Source organism: Pholcus phalangioides, unplaced genomic scaffold (genome assembly GCF_987345545.1).
Source record: "Pholcus phalangioides strain wild (caught in Gottingen) unplaced genomic scaffold, Ppha-v1.0 ptg000027l_1, whole genome shotgun sequence".
Taxonomy (NCBI): Eukaryota; Metazoa; Arthropoda; class Arachnida; order Araneae; family Pholcidae; genus Pholcus; species Pholcus phalangioides.
The window spans coordinates 4,629,180-4,635,179 of NW_028301617.1; positions in this window are offsets into that span (position 1 = coordinate 4,629,180).

A 6,000-nucleotide genomic window follows, 5' to 3' on the forward strand; every position below is an offset into this window, starting at 1 on the left:
TCTGTCACATACATAATTTTAAAAATTGTGTTGAATTCTAGATTTCTGAAATATTGAGTTCGATTAGAGATATACGAAGCTCAGGAGATTAAATATGAAGTAATTAGCCCTGGACCTACTTTTGAGTTGGACATTCATGCAATAACATTGATTTCAACTTTTTATTTATATCTTCTCAAGCGAAAATTAATGTCTCCGTAGTGTCTTTTGATATTCAACTGCATAAATTCATAGTTTAGGATGTTTTAAAATTAATTATGGGCCCGTAAAGTACATCGAAGAAATTCCACAGCTTCAACTAAGCATTTTTGAAAGCTGAAACAGGCAGATGGAGAACTTAAAGTTCGGGGGGGGGGGATCGAAATACCTAGCACCCCTTAAAAAAGAAAAAAATATGTATTCGTTTCTATGTTCCTTTAAATCTAGATTTGTTTATATCATAGACTTAAGATATAAATAGACCGCGCACGCTATTCATAAAACTTGTCGAACGTGAAGAAAAGATGAGCAGTATTGTCGGGGGAAGAACAGGTTCTGCGCTATTACATTTGGCACGTTTTCGCAGAAGCAAGGATGTTGCTGTAACGAAATTTGACTCAATTCGATCAAGTTGATGAAAACTTTCCTTCATTTTTTCCAATGAATTTCACTCATTTTTATGTGAAATATTTAGGGAGTATCAGATTTGAAAAAATAAATTCTATAAAATAAACAAATATTGGAAAACGGAATTTTTTTATTTTCCATTAAGGGATAATTCTTAATAATTTCTTAACACATGGGTTTTTAAATTTTAATTGAATATATAATATTTGAAGGAAGTGAATATAAAGAGTATAAATTTCATGAAATAAATTTTTTTGGCACAGTTTTTAATAGCTTTCTAAGTATCTATACACACACAGGAAACAAAATATTGTATACAACAAATATATAATGTTTATGTTACTGTAAATTTGATAAATCCGTAGTGCGCGTTATCTTCAGAAATTATGCATAATAGTTGGTAAATATATGCATAATTACCAATATTTTTAGTAAGTTTGATGAATTTTATCACTTTTTACGAATGAATCGAATAATTCTCAAAATGAAGTTAGTAAGTTTAATGAATATGGAAAAAATCCATGCTGAAATATCAGTTTATTTCAACAACTTAGTTCTGTCCGTATGAGATGCGTGCACTACACATATTTCGCCATAAAAATTAAATTAATAATAAATGCGAAGATAGAGAGAGATTTTTTTTCATCGGCTTAGTTCATGTTGGCTTTTGCTGTATTTATCAGCATATGCAAACATAACTGTTACGAAGATGGGTAAAAATACTATTATTTTTAGAGGTTGTTATGCATTTTTATGCAAAACTGCAATTGTCTAGGGGGGGGGAGTTTTCCTCACAATCTATTTAAATAGAATATTTTTCATAAATTTCTCCTTCTGAAAAGCATATTTTCTTCCAAGTTGAGCAAAACTCGAATGAACTCACTAGCTCGCCAAATCTCGCCAAATCTTGCGGAGACGTATATTTCAGTTAAAACTTCATAAAACTCACAATTTCAATCATTTATTGCCAAAAATTCTATTAAAACATTTAATAATGATTCATGACATTTGAATTTTACCAAAACTTGGAACTTTAATTGAATTAAATCCAAAATGGAGTCGTTAAAAACTGAGATTACGTCAGAAATCCATTGCATCGTCAATTAAATATTCCAATTTTTAATTTATAAGAAGGGGAATAAGCAAAAAAGTATTCCTTTGTGAAAGGATACTGGTCCCCCTTTCCTAAACCGCTCAGAACATCCGAAAGCTGCGCAAGTGTTGGCCATTCTAATCAAAAATAAGACAGCGCGTGTAGATCGTCATACGAGTAGCCATAAGGAAAGCATTGGCAGCGAGATTCCCTGACCAGCCTTTCGACCGGAGTCACGTGACTCCGGATCTTTGCTTCACATTGCAACCCCTCGCGCGCACTCTATAGTATTATTACTCTGTGGTTTATATCATGAAGTCGCGCAGGAAGTCGTCATATTGGTTAACTTAGACACGGTTTGCATGTCCCTCAAAGAAAGAGAGAGATATCACGTGATCCAAAAAAGCCTCATTGAAGAAAACCCGGGCAACGCCAGGTATTATAGCTAGTCCTTAATAAGACTCAAGCCAAAGTAAAATGGCAGAAATGACTTAGTAACAAATGCAATTTTACACCAAAACAGTGTATACTTAGCAACCACAAATAATTCTTTTCTTTTTCTCTCTCTCCTCACAATATACCGTATATTATTTTCTTTTTTTGGAGTCTTCAAAAGTGCAGAGTCTATCGACTCTCTCTGACACCGCACAGGAAATTAAGAAGACATGTAAGAATGATGCTCCTTTGAGATCACTTTCAAAAGCACAGTACAAAATGCGTAAATTACAAGGTCCGATGTAAATAAGTCAAGGTGAACCGGATGGTTTTACTGCCCATTCTTTTTTAAAGGGATTTGTCTACATTACACTGTTCGATGCCAGATGTAGCTCAGAGGTAGAGCGTTCGCTTCGCTATGTGAAAGGCCCCGGGTTCAATGACTACCTTTAATAACTTCGTTGAACCCTCAAACAAAGTTACATGAAAAGTAAATAAACCAAATGATCCACATAGTAAAAGTAGGAAGAGTGGGAACCTTGTATATTTTATAATATAACACTCACTAAGACGGAATTCTTCAAAATTAACCCCTCTCCCCATCACGGATTCAAACGTGATATGGGGGGGGGGGGGAGAATCAGCCGAGCAATTTCAAATTACCAAATCCACATGAGCAAAGCCATGGGTAATCTAACAGCTAGTTTATATTTTAAAAAATCCTTTCAACTTTTCGTTGCTCATCATCAGTCATTGGAAACCACAAGATTTCAAGAGATGACACTTTCAGGGGGTGGAGTGTTGATATACGTGAAATCCTGTTTGGAGGCTAGAGAGTGTAACGTGCAGAGAAGTGATATTGAAACTATATGGGTTGAGCTTGAGAACAAAAGACGTCATAAACTTATTGTTGGGGTTTGTTACAATCCACCGAATAGGGATCAAAACTACATCGCCAAATTGCATGATGAAATTCCCTACATGTGTAAGCGTAAGAGGGTTTCTCATACTAGGGGATTTCAATTACCCAGGTATTGATTGGGAGAACCTTTCATCTAGAGCAGTGGTTCTCAACCGGGGGCCATATGGCCTCGGGGGGGGGGGCTTTAGGATATTCCAGGGGGCCACGGATGAAAATCTGGCAAAAGGGCAGTGACGGCTACTGATACGGGGCCCACGAAGAAGTTTGTGGAATTAAATTTTTTTAGCCACTCTGACTAAAAAAAATTTAATTTCAAACAAAAAAAATGCATAGAATATATTTTTCGCAAATTTCCGCTATTCAAGTAACTTTAGCATGAGGAAGGAAGTAAAAAAAGCGTTGCTTGCAATCTCGGTGGGTTTACGACTTGCGGGTGTTAGTAGGCCCTGACAAAAAGTATAGAAGAGGTATAAAGCAAAATGTAGTAACTGTAAAGACAGAAAGTTGTGTGTGTTCGAAGACTTTTCATTCAAAGAGGGCTGCCATAAAGACAAATCAGACAAAGATTTGTTGACCATTCATTGAAATTCTTTTGAGTGCTGGTAGTAAATGCAATCCAAGAAGTAGATGGGTGAAAAATGAAAGCTTGTAAAAAAACCCATCGTTTTCATGCAATTACAGACGGATAGCCATTTAGTTTAGCTCAAAGCTATCTTCAACCGGCACTGAGTGGTCTGATCATTGATCATTTTTGTCGCACCACGGTTTTTCTGCACACGAGGGGGTAATTAGACCGGGACCTACAATTTATTGCCGATTCCGAACGGCAGGCTTGTTTCTTATACTCATCGAGAGGTTGGTGCGCTAACCCCTCGATGGGGGACTCCCTGCGGTAGCAATTTTTTTCTGCGGTCAAGTCGCCATTTTTTGTTGTACCCCCTGTGTCAGGAAAGTTTTCTGACAAGCACGAACCGGGTATCGAACTCGCGGCACCTCTAAACCTGAGTGGTCTGATGGGGAATATATTTATAAAAACCGAATAAAGGACGATTGCTCTGGGGTATTTTTTAATGAATTTTTGGGGAGGGGTGTGCCAACACCATTGCCTCTACTGAAAAGAAATAAAGTCGAATTCAGTTATAACGAACTCCATCCAAAAGACCAAATCATACATGGGGAAAAATATCCGCGAAATTAAATTTTTTAAAACTACATTGCTGTATAACTTAAGAAACTATAATTGCATAAATTTGCTGTTGTGTCTCAATCGCAAGTGCTCATATGTCATTCCTTTCAATTTAACAGGAAAAACGTGATTTTAAACATATTTAAGACGGTCTTAACGTCAATTGGTTTGCTGATTGGTTTCTATATGCAATCCAAGCAGATAATGTATTGGGACTTCCTCTAAGATTGACACCACACCTTTAAAGTATTTTTAATCTATACTGTAATGCTTCCTATTAACTGCCGTACTATGTAAGCCTGCTGCTGGCCCGCAACATCCCAAATAATTTCAATGCAATTTTCCTATCCTGCAAGAACAATGTTGTGGACATTAGAAAAAAGAAATTATAAAATGGTGTATGACCACATTTAAAGCAATTTAAATCCGTTTATTTGAGACTCACTGCATCTGCTGATTTCTCAGGAAAGTGCAATAAATTCTCACGCAAGTCTTCACTTTGAAATGTCCGTAACCCGCTCAATGCGTCTCTTTGTGTCTGTCAACCTAAAATTTATGGTTTTTAGTGTTGATAATACGCATGCAAAACCAATTCAGCGACGCATTTTTCACAATCTGCAAAAACCTCGTGGATTTGATAGTTGGAAATGATGTCTAAATGCCAAAGATTTGGAGAGTTCGAATCAAAATGAAAATGTCAAATAATTGAAATTGTGCTTCGTATAAATGAAATATTTTAATGTTGAAAGCTATATACATATAGAGGTTAATCGTAATCATAAATGTGAAATTTTGTCATAAAACTGAGAGTGAGGCCCGAAACCCCTTGCGCACAAGTGGAATTTCAAGGCATTTACGCACAACCGAGCCCCTCTTGGCCATTTTTCTTTTTTTTCTCCCCCACCCTTTCTTCCTTTTGTTTCCTTCCGAAATTTATAAAAGTAAAAAGTGCATAATCATTATAAAAAGGACTGTTTTCAGATCAAATTGCAAAAGTTCAATTACTTTAGTGGGAAAATATCAGATTTTTTTTTGGTGGGAATATAGTCAAACCCCCATTATAATGAACTCCAAGAGACCGGAGTAATAAATTATTATTGTTTATAAACTTATCCGGGGCATTAGAAAAGTTTTCGTTAAAACGATATTTTTTTTCCGTTATAACGGTATTCGTTAAAACGAGAGCCGACTGTATTTCGTCTATTAAAACTATTTTTTTACGTGCATATGCAGACTGCATGCGTAACAGGGCGTACGGCACTTTACCGGCGAGCCGGTATGTTTTAGAGACATACTTCCAACTACGTAGAAAAAGTATCCAAATCCCGTGTCCAACTCAGATTTATGTCATTCATGTTGTAAGGGGTTGTCTAGTTATAAAATTAAAAAAAAACATATTTTTATACCGTCCCCGTGTGCCAAAGAACCCAATTAAGAAGTTGTTGCTCTGTCTTTTCCGATGACAACTAAAATAATTTCACGTTTCTAAGTGCAATATTCACCGAGATATGCGAATTCGAAAAATTGAGGAAATTTGCGAAAAAAAAAAAACGGCATTAAATGCGGGGAGAATGGTTTCCTCTCATTTAATGATGTTTCTTTTTCCAACTTTCTTCGAATATCTCAGTGAATATTGCACTTAGAAACTATGAATTTTTTTGTTGGAGACCGGGAAACAACTTCCCAATTGGGTTTTGGGGCACAGGGTGTCCACATAAAAAGTTAATATTTTTATTTTAATAACTTAATAACCCCTGG